The following is a 12,148-nucleotide window of genomic DNA, read 5'->3' as shown; positions in this document are numbered from 1 at the left end:
CCATTTATATAAATTCCAGAAAATGAAATTCAATCTATAGTGACAGAAAGTAGATTAGTAATTTCCTGAGATGTAGGGAAGGGAATGATAGGAGGGAGGAAGGGATTAAAGTGGGGGGCAAACAATACTTAGAGGTTGATGGATATGTTCATTATCTTTTTTGTGGCCTCATTTCATAGGTCTGTGATATAAATGTCAAAGCTTATCAAATTATACACTTAATGTGCAAATTACTGTACACCAATTATATCTTAATAAGACTGTTTAAAAAGTGAAAGGTAAATATTTAGAAAGATAAGGAAAAGAAGTAATTGAGGAAATAGAAATCTTCAAAAATTTCAAAAGTAATGCAAGTAAAAAGATACAATCACAGTACACTCCAGATCTCCCTCAATTTATGACAGAGTTGCATCCTGATAAATCCATCATAACTGAAAATATTATGAGTTGAAAATGCATTTAATACATTCACTTACCAAACATCATAGCTTAGCCTAGCCTACCTTAAATGTGCTCAGAGAACACTAACATTAGCCTAGAATTGGACAAAATCATCTGACATGAAGCCTATTTTATAATAAAGTGTTGAAGATCTCATGATATTTATTGAATATTATAATAAAAATGAAAGAACAGTTGTATGGGTACAGAATGGTTGTCAGTGTATCAGTTGTTTACCTTCATGGTCACATGGCTGACTGGGAGCTCTGGCTCACTGCTGCCCAGCATCACAAGAGAGTACTGTACCACATACTGCTGGCTGAAGAAAAAATCAAAATTCAAAATTCAAAGTACAGCTTCTACTGAGTGTGTATTGCTTTCACAGTTGAAAAATCCCAACTAAGTAGAATGATCGTAAGTTGGGAACCATCTATATTTGACTAACCAGTGAATAATATTCCTATAGTTCTGGACATGTAAACACTGAATATTTATTTTACCCAAATGATGATATAGCTTTATCCAGAAGAAAGTAAAGGTAAATACCAGGTGAGGGGCAGAGTGGAGGAGCATGTAAGAGTGTTGATTATCTTGATCTTCTATAAGAAGTCAAGAGATAATGAATAAAGTAGTTATATCAAGAAATATGGGGGGATCCCTGGGTGGCTCAGCGGTTTCATGCTTGCCTTCGGCCCAAGGCGCCATCCTGGAGTCCCAGGATCAAGTCCCATGGCGGGCTCCCTGCGTGGAGCCTGCTTCTCCCTCTGCCTGTGTCTCTGCTTCTCTCTATATATATGTCTATCATAAAAAAATAAATCTTAAAAAAAAGAAAAAAAAAGAAATGTGGGATATGCAGATCATATAGAGTTATGGAGGTAAATACCAGGAAAAAAAAAACAAGAAGAAAGAAAAAAAGAAAGAAGAAAGAAAGAAGAAAGAAAGAAAGAAAGAAAGGAAGGAAGGAAGGAAGGAAGGAAGGAAGGAAGGAAGGAAGGAAGGAAGAAGAAGAAAGAAAGAAAGAAAGAAAGAAAGAAAGAAAGAAAGAAAGAAAGAAAGAAAGAAAGAATAACTAGAAGAGTTAAAGAAACATTTACTTCTTAGGAATAGTACTGGGTGACAGTAGGTAGTAACACAGAGATTGTTGGTTTTATACATACATGTATAATTTATGGTGCCATTTTACCATTTAACTGAAACAATTGTTGGCAGGCAATGTTCCATGAATATTTTCATATTTCTGTATAGCCTAGACTTTAGAGGTGAATGGCAAACACACCTTGGAAGTTAAAGAAAGTAAATTGCTCTGGATAAGATTTAGAGATTTAGGGGGATCCCTGAGTGGCTCAGCGGTTCAGCACCTGCCTTTGGCCCAGGTTGTGATCCTGGGGTCACAGGATCCAGTCCTACATCGGGCTACCCGCAGGGAGCCTGCTTCTTTCTGCCTGTGTCTCTGCCTCTGTGTGTCTCTCATGAATAAATAAATAAATAAATAAATAAATAATAAATAAATAAATAAATAAATTTAGAGATTTATCTCCCCTAGAGCCAAATGTTTATATTCTAAGAGTAATAAAACCCAGAGACAACTTTCCTCTGTTATCCAGAGATATTTACTTACAATATAGGGTACTCTTCTCTCCTTTGAGAGTATTTGTTTACATTAGGCAGAAAGTTCTGTCTGTCTGTCAGAAGGAGAGGAAAAATAGATATACATTTGCCTAATATAACTTTCAAGTCTCCTAATTTGGTGATTCCTTTCCTGTGGTGCAAAACCTCCATACATGCCAGTAAACATCTGAGCTACTTTGACTTGCCTTATGGTACACTGGGGCATGGATAACCATCTTAACCATGGATTATATTCTTTGTGAATGATATATATATATATAATGTGTATATATATATATATACACACAATGTATATATATACATAATATATAATATATAATACTATATATAATATATAATGATATATATATTGGTGTATATATATATCATTTACAAAGAATATATCATTGAAATTATATATATATATCAGATCCGTGGGCCAGAGAATACACATATAGAGAAAAATATGCATAGGCATACATAGAAATGAAGCTATAGTAGGTCACTTCTCATAAGCTAAGTTCTTAGCTTGCAAGTAAAATAACATATTACATCTTTCACAGTTTGGGGACTTAATAATGTGAATATATTATTTCTATATAGTAAGTAGGGAAGCTTAAATTTAAATAAAGTGACAAAAATTTTTAAAAATAAATAAATAAATAAAAAGCCAGAAAATATTGTCACTAGTAACAATGTGTGAGCACTAGAACTCTCAATTCTCTCATTTTCTTCCTGTTGAAGTAAACATTCTTATAATTACTTTGATTATCTTGTCAAAGTTATCAAATAAAAAATGTGCATAACCTATGTATTAATTTTCTATTGGCATGTAACAAGTTCCCACATATTTACCACCACTTTAAAATGGCAGAAATGTGTGATCTTGTCATTTCTAGAAGTCTGAGTAGGATTAGCTGAGTCCCCTGCTCAAGGTGTCACTGGCTCAAATCAAGGCTTCAGTTCAGGGCTACAGTTCAGAGTCCTTTTCCAGGATCACTGGTTGTTGACCACATTGAACTACTTGTGGTTGTATTATCTTCCGGCTGGCGGTTGACCAAGTACTACTATCAGTTTCTGGGGGCTGCCTCCAAGTTCTTTCTATCTGACTCATCCATAAGCACTTCAGCACATGGGCATTTGTTTCTACAAGGCCAGCAGGAAAATCTCCTTCATGCTTCAAATCTCTTTTCAAGAAGGGCCCAGTTCCTTTTAAGGATTCACCTGATTAAGTTAGGTCTACCCAAAATAGTCCCCTTTTATTAACCTAAATTCAATTGATTTTAACTACCCTTGAAAAATTATTTCATCTTTGTCATATAATGTGTCCCAATTATGGGACTGAAATCTCTCCTATTCGTAGTGTTGTCTGTACCCAAGAGAGAGGATTATACGGACTGTGCACACTAGGGGACAAGGAACTTGGAAGTCGTTCTTAGAATTTTATCTAACATGTTATTACCCAGCATACCAAAGACAGATGCAAGTATAAGGATGCTCATCACAGCATTGTTGGCAACATGAGAACTTATTGCCTACTATCCAAATGTCCAGAATAAATACATAAATAAATATATAATAAAATGAGGAATACTCTTAAGTTGGAATAAAAGTTCAGCAATAAAAAAATGAATAAGTAGGTAATAAAATATATGCATCTTAACATGTATGTTCCTTCTTTCACTGAATGTGATGGTGAGGGGAAAAATAAAGTTAGATATGTAAGTTTTAAAATGCATACATTATATCTTATTTATGCACACATACTTTTTTATTTCTATATTTCTAATGCTTTGATATCAGAGGCCTTGCTGCCCTAGAGACACTGCCCCACACAGGGCTAGCCAATTTCTAGAGACAGTAAATGACTATGAACTGCCTTTCATTACAAACCAACCAATTCTGAACCCACATCTCAACCATCCTCTGTGTTGGGCTCTTCTACTCAGGGCCACTGTTCCTCTGCTCTGATCATCCCAGAGTCAGGTATCAGACAGCTAAGGACTATCCATAGGCTCTTAAGCCTCCTGAAATTATTTAAACTAGCCAATCTTAAAACCTGCTTACCCTGCCTTTCCCATTGTTTACATGGAAGCCAGTGTGGCCTGTGTGTTGTGATGTGCTTCTTTCTCTTGGGAACTGTGATGAACTGTCTTCTCAGTGGCAATTGTTTCCTGATCTGTTGGCTTCACCATACCTGAATAATAATAAAACCTACCTTTTAAAACATTTTTTCGTGGATACATATGTATGTTAAAATATTTTTTTAGAGCCTTGGTAGTATATACACTAAATCTATCAAATGACTGCCTCTGGGAATTGAGGAGGGGAATGAGGTTGGGGAGTTGGGATATCAGAGGTTCATAACTTCACAGATGCAGCACACTTTCATAAAGTGAGAGACTTGAAGCAAATATAGCAAAGTTTAAAATTTTCCATCCTATGTGGTATATTGTATGATTTTTTTAAATCTCTTTTTTATTTTTAGAACTTTCAAAAATAAAAATTACTTTAAAAAGTTAATATTACATATAACATTCAAAAGATATGGTGCTTAATAGTTGTGTTGGTCTGAGCTGGGCTCAGCAAGACTTACTCATGTGTCTATAGCTAATGTAGGCAATTAAATGATGACCATGATTGAGTTCTCTCACTGTCTGTGCCATCTCAGCTCATTTGCATGTGACTTCTCCAGCAAGCTAGCCCAGCCTTATACTTAGGGGAGGAGAGAGGAGCAAGAGAGAAGATGAAGTGCATAGAGCCTCTTAAGACCTAGGCTCAGAACTGGCACACTCAACCCCACAAGTTATATTTACCAAGGCAAAAATAGACTCAACCTCTTTGATAGAAGGACTAAAAAAAATCAAGTCCACTACTGTTATCAATCTACCATGGTTATATAAGAACTATTCTGTGTATAGTTTCTCCAGTGTACTTCATTCATTAGGAGTTACTGGACAGAGCAGGGATTAACTCTGGTGAGGGTTTTGTTTTGTTTTGTTTTTTAAATGGGTCTTTATGTGTTCCTGCTTGAGACAATACCTTAATATATCAATATCTTGACTAGGCCCTATTCTACATACATAGAAAGCCAGTAAGATGCCTAGTACAGCAGCCACCATGCAAGCCAGTATGTGAAGAAGAAAGCCTCACACTATGCTAAGGAGGATGCTGGGGAATGAGGGAAGAAGTCTGACTGCAAGTGGCATCCCAAACTACCATTCCTTTCTGGATGCATTTATTTTCCTGCATGAGAAAAACAAACCCCTGCTTATTTATTTGTTTGTTTGTTTGTTTATTGAGAGAGAGAAAGAGTCCAGGGAGAAGTAGAGGGAGAGGGACAAACAGACTCTGTGCTGAGTGTAGAGTCCAATGCGGGGCTCAGTCCCATAACCCTGAGATCATGATCTGAACCAAAATCAAGAGTCCACATTCAACCGGCTAAGCCACCCAGGTGTCTTAAATCCGTATTCGTTTATAAGTACACATTCAGGTTTCCATCACATATAGCCAAATACAAATCTAAGTGATACGTGGATTCTAAGAATTTCTGCATTTAAATACATATGTCAATCTTCCTCAAACTTATTTCCAAACACTTTTAGAAATGTTTTTATTTCATATAACATTCCACGAGTGTTCCATACAATTCTTGTTTGGTAAATACAGTTTCATTTTCTATTTTAAAAATACTTTAATATGGGCATCTGGGTTGGTTCAGTCACTTGAGCATTTGCCTTTGGCTCAGGTCATGATCCCAGAGTCCTGGGATTGAGCCCAGCATCCACCTCCCTGCTGCTGCAGAGGACCTGCTTCTTCCTCTCTCCCTGCCTGCTGCTCTGCCTACTTGTGCTCTCCCTCTCTCTGTCAAATAAATAAAATCTTTAAAAATATATAAAAATAAAAATATTTTTATAATAACCAATCTGTTCTGTTGCTTAAAATACTGAAATAATGAGGTCAAGGCATACAACTAACTGCTCTCTATATGGACAAACTAGTTTCACCTTGTAACACTATCTTAGAAAAGATGCTGTTGGCTTACCTATGAGTCCATTCATCACCAAAATATTTACTGGTCACCTGATAGGTTCCAAGATCTCTGCTAGGTTCTGCAGATACAAAGATAATTTAATCTTGTACCCAAGTCTTGGTTGGTTTAAGGTTTAATAAACGTGACCAAGAAAATTATAGTGTAATGTATATAACATTCTATTAATACAATTTAAGGACAATTCTAAACATCCAGAACACATAGTCATAATTCTTCTGAATCATGAATATTGACCTACACATTGTCAGGCTGATTTCCTTTATTAGGAAGGTATCTGAACCAACTATCTAGCACTGACATTTCAACTCAACTTTGATTTTCTTTATTTATCCTCAGACACACAATGATTCATGTCAAATGACTAAAATGTCAATTCTTTGTGAAGTCTGTAAACAGTTAATGCTGCTGATAGAAGTTCAAATACCTGATGTGGTAAGAAGAGAAGGATGTCATCATAACTAAAAGGAGGGGTTTAGGTTAAAGAGATGGATCACTTAGTAGGATGAGGGACGTAAGTGTGTTTTCAGGATGCAGGGGAATTTATAGTAGAAAAGCACATGAAGGAGCCAAAAAAGAGGGGTTTGTTGATGGAGCAGAGTTTCATGGAAGATAGGAGGGGTTAGAATAAAAAATACTGAATTAATTTGAACAGAAAGAAAATCCTATCCTGTGATATAAAAGGAGGTGAGTAAGATGAGAGTGAATATAGTAAGTGTGTAGATAAAAGAGAGATTGTTTTAAGTTGAATTGTTTTTTCCCAAAATACATGTTGAAGTTCTTACCCTACCTACTACCTAAGAATGTGACCTTATTTAGAAATAGGGCCATTGCAGATATAATTAGTAAAGATGAAACCACACTGGATTGGGGGTGGGTGCTAATCCAATTACAACTGGAGTCCTTAAAAAGAGAAAGAGGGAAATTAGGAGACAATTTCTGTGTGAAACAATTAGACACGCAGGAGGAAGACAGCCATGTGACTGACAACCAAGACAGAGATTGAAGTAATGCATCTATTAATCAAGGAACACCAGGGATTGCCAAGAATTTCAGAAAGCTAGGAAGAGGCAATGACGGATTCTCATCTACAGGTTTCAGAGGGAACATGGCCCTGCTGATGACTTGATCGTAGAGTTCTAGTCTCCAGAACTGTGAGACAATAAATTTCTACTGTCATAAACCACCAAGTTTGTGGTACTTTATTTCAGCAGCCATACAAAATTAATACAGGGATGCTGGAAAAAATCCCACTGTGGCCTTATCTTATTGATGAAGAGGGAGTTACGGGAGTAGCATGAAGGTTTAGAAGGGGGCATTGAGCTGTAGTGAAGTTCTAATACCTGAAGGGAATAGAAATGGAAGCCAAGCATGAAGATATAAAAATGAGTAATAAGAACCTGGCTGAAGTCAGTGACTATGAATTTATGGCAACACTAATATGATAAAAACCCCAGACACAAATATGAATTTAGCACATGATAAAGGTAGTATTTCAAGTCAATGAATAAATTATGGATCCAGTTCAATACAAGTGACAATTTGGAGGAAATAATAAGGCTAAATATCTACAGACAGAATTGCCCATTCTCTTGAATCTAAACAGTGATCTTAAACAACTGCTTATAATAATAGTAAAAAAAAGAAAAAGAAAAAAATCCTAAATATTCAATTACTGAAAATAGCATATAAATGATATTTGGTTTTTAACAAATTTTCCATAGTGAGAATATATTATTTTTGTATTTAAAAACGTCAATACATATGATTTTCAATTCTTGTTATAGTCTTATATGTACATGCTATGTATATAGGAAATAGTGGAATTCTATAAAAAAGTAAATGATGAAACTGTAATACAATGTTATAAATGTTATTTCTAAATGATAGAATTACAGGCTTTCTTTCTTTATAATTCTCTTATTTTTAAAATTACACAATTAATATATGGCTTTCATTATTTTTAACTTTATTTAGAAAACAAAGGACTAAAACAACTGTGATTCCAGAATCTTAGGGCTTTATATATGATTGTGAATTTATAACACATAAGACCCAGTCACTGACTCAGAAAATGGTGGCTTGCATTTCTTCTCCATAACATGTAACCCTTGAGAAAAGTTAACAAGAAAAATAATTTGCCTGAAAGGAATATATGCATGTTTGTGTATCTCTATAAACATACATCTCTGCATGCATATTCAAGTGCAACATCTATAAGAATGTAAAAAAAAAAAAAAATTCACATCTATTATGTCACTTTCACATCCCCAGATTCAATGAAAATAGAAGTTCTGCTGAAAATAAAATGTTCTAAAAAGAAGAAACAGGTCAGTTTAAGAACAATTAGGCTCAAAGAAATTTTGAGTATTATCTTCCTAGTGGGCTCAGTTGTGCAATATAGTCAAGAAAAAGCACAAATTTGTAGAATATTCTCAGAGATGAGTTTTTGAGATGTTTTATTTCAGTGCTTTCATTTTCTATAATGAAATGAGATAATAAATCCCTATTTGTGTCTGAGTATTCCAAAATAGCTTGTAAGAATAGAAAAATCTGACAGTTGCTGAGAAAAAAGAAAAAAAAACATGAAAATAGCTGAATCTGTCCAATCTTGTATTTATCCATTCAGGCTAAAAATGGTGTTATTGTTGAAAAGAAGTTAAGAAATTTTCTTCAGAGGAAAAAACTTTTTGTGGAGAAAAATGGCATTTGTTGCCCACTAAATACAAATGTGCAAAATTAATTTGATTCTCTTTTATTGGTAACTAAGTAAAAACATAATAGTGGGTTATCATTCATTCATTCTGCAAATCTTACAAATCCCAGCCTGGGCTAGACCCAAGGCACAGTACTAATGGAAATGAACTCCAGTAGGAATAAAATGTAGTCTCTTCCCTCAAAGAACCTTATAATCTTCACAAATTAAAATCATGACAAAGGGCATGAACAGGCAATTCACAAAAGAAGAAAAACTAATTGTCTAGAAACATATATAAAATATTCATCTCCACTAGTAACTAAGAAATGCAACTTTAAAATAAAAATGAGATTCTGGTTTTCATCAACCAACTTAGAAAAGACTTTATAACAATAATACAAAGACTGGTGCATAAAAATAGGCCCTCTAATTAATTATTAGTTGAATGTAGATTTGAAAATCTTTCTGGAATATAATCTGGCACTATGTATCAAAAGAATTAAAAGCATTCATATTGAATGACACAAATCCAGCACAGGAATTTCAACTAAGGGAAAAGATTATTGAAGTTCTCATAAATGGAAATGAGAATGTTTATCATTCAATTTTTAATAGTTTTTGATAGCTAAAAACAAAAACAAACAAACACCTCCCCCCAAAAACATTAACAATCAATGTACCATGAAATGGAAGATCTGTCAAAAAATATGGCTCCTTCTCATCATATAATACTACACTGCTATTAAAAATTAAACAGAGGTACCTGGGTGGTATAGTTGGTTAAGTGTCCAACTCTTGGTTTTGGTTTAGGTCATGAACTCAGGGTCATGAGATCCAGCCCTGCTTAAGATTCTCTCTCTCCCTCTCCCTCTGCCCCTCTGGCTTATGCTCACTCTCTCTTTCTGAAATAAATAAATAAATCTTTTTAAAAAATTAAACAGTAGAATAATCCTGACATCAAGAATTTTATGGTATAATCAGTGAAAAAATAAAACACAAAAACTCTGTATAGCATGATGCCATTGCACATAATGCACATAATGCATATGTATATATTTTTAAAAGAGATAGACACAAGTGGCAGGATACATACCAATAAGATAGATTAGTTATAACACGAAATAAGATTATAGGTAATTTTTATTTTTATTTTTTCTTTTCTTGTTTTTGTTTCTTTGAACACAGTAATTTTTTATATGGAACACTTAACCTTTCTTCTGTTAAAAATTAACTTTTAAATAAAAAACTTTAATCTGTCTAAGGTTTGGACTCAAATCTTACGTGCTTTCACAGATTCCACTGACTGCCTCTTTTTCTCTCAGTTGACTGCCCACCTTCATCAAATTTCCCTCCACTTTTCCATTTGAATGAAACACCATATGGTGGAGCATGAGACCTAGCTTCTTGAGAAGCTACTGAGGAGCCAAATGAAAAATTAGTTATTTCCCATAGGATAAGCCTTGCCCAATAATAAAAAAGAGATGAGAGAAAAATCTGACAAATTAATTGTTTTTTCTTTCTCTCATCCATACATCACTCTGAGGCTTGATTCCTCTTTGAAATCTGTCTGGTGAGGGACATTCATTTGAGTGGCTCAGCGGTTGAGTGCCTGCCTTCAGCTTAGGTCGTGATCCTGGAGTCCCAGCACTGAGTCCCACATCGGGCTCCCTGCATAGAGCCTGCTTCTCTCTCTGCCTATGTCTCTGCCTCTCTCTGTGTGTCTCATAAATAAATAAAATCTTTCAAAAAACTGTGTCTGGTGAAGTCTCAAGTGCCAAGTACACACGTGAGCTGAGAAATCTGCTGTCTCTCATTATGAAGTAGTAGATTCACATTAACATATCTTTCCTTGATTGTCTTCTCTTTTGCTTCATTTTTTACTGCCATAGGCCTGCACCACACAGATAAAATAACATCTTAAAATTTTCCCTAGATTCTCTTTTTTTTTAAGTTTGTTTGTTTTTTTTTTAATTTATTTATTCAGAGAGAGAGAGGGAGACTGAGAGGCAGAGACACAGGCAGAGGGAGAAGCGGGCTCCATGCAGGGAGCCTGACGCGGGACTCGATCCTGGGTCTCCAGGATCAGACCCCAGGCTGCAGGCAGCGCTAAACTGCTGCACCACCGGGGGTGCCCTAGATTCTCTTTTCTAGAGAACTCAAGCTATTATAGTCAAAATGGAAAAAGAGAATTATATAAAGATACATCTGAATTCCGAGTAAGAGATGTTAATTGAGCATCAGAGCAAATATGGTAAGAAGAGGTCAGTCCCAATAGGGATTTTGAGAAATTCTCTTAAAAAGATCACTTAAGTTGGACCTTACAATATGAGTATGATTTTTGACAATGGAAATGCATGTAATGAAAAGTAAAGGACAGTATTGAGCCAAACTCTCATACAACCAAAACTAGGATTTTTCATTCAGCTGCATGTAAAAGTAAAGCAAAATAGCAATTACTTACCTAAATAGATATATATATTTCCTATTAAGTTTGCAAGTAGACAGTTTCTGGCATTGGGGTTGAGTGGTTCAAGGATTAAGAGACAAGGTATCAGCAATTCTCTTCTTCATGGTACAAAGAAGTAGCTTCAGCTCCAGCTATTATATCATATTCCAGGAAGGTGGTGGTGAGTACAAAATAGCTTATCTTAACTAAAATGTCCACATTTTAGGAAACTTTACTCAAAACTCCTTCTAACAACATCCAACCTTGACTTATTTCTGATCAGGAAAGTGACATGTGGCCACTTGTTTATGGACCTGGAACTAAGGAAAGAAGGTGGTTGTTTTTTCTTAAGATTTTATTTATTTATTTTAGAGAGAGAGGAGAGAGCATGAGTGAGGACAGACGCTCCCTTCTATACTATAAAAGTGTGAATTTTGTCATATGCAAATTATATCTCAATAAAGCTATTACTTAAAAAATGTTCATAAGAGGTATATCTTAAAAGTTCTCAACATAAGAAAAAATTGTAACTGTGTGGTGATGGCTATTCACTAGACTCAATGAAGTAATCGTTTCATGATCAAGTCATTCTGTTGTACACCTGAAACTAATATAATGCTAATTATATGTATGCTAATTATACTTTCATTTTTAAAAAGCTATTATTAAAAATATTGTGAAGACCAAATGTGATTATCTATATAAAGTGCTAGATATGATATCTGGTACATAGCACTCAATAAGTATTAGCTATTATATTTTAGACTGATTGAATTTATGAAGCTTTGTGTGCCAATAAAGTCTCTGGGGAAAAATATCAGATGAGTCAAGTTGCTTTTGTAAATTAGAAAGTGATCACAACCATGATGTGGAGTACTATGTTCTATTGTAGTCATGGCAGCTA

General features: G+C 34.8%; 1 long non-coding RNA gene across 1 annotated transcript; it reads right to left on the bottom strand.

Annotated features, from left to right (window-relative positions):
* Positions 1–631: 631 nt before the first annotated feature.
* LOC112679140 (uncharacterized) lies at positions 632–9,695 on the bottom strand. The gene is made up of 4 exons (XR_003148147.3): positions 9,562–9,695; positions 6,095–6,161; positions 4,117–4,246; positions 632–760 (listed from the first exon to the last, which is right to left on the bottom strand). It is a non-coding gene; the product is annotated as an uncharacterized LOC112679140 (long non-coding RNA).
* Between the last annotated feature and the right edge of the window lie 2,453 nt (positions 9,696–12,148).

The sequence above is a fragment of the Canis lupus genome, chromosome 6, assembly GCF_003254725.2.
Source record: "Canis lupus dingo isolate Sandy chromosome 6, ASM325472v2, whole genome shotgun sequence".
NCBI lineage: Eukaryota > Metazoa > Chordata > Mammalia > Carnivora > Canidae > Canis > Canis lupus.
This window is presented reverse-complemented; position numbering and strand designations above follow the sequence as displayed.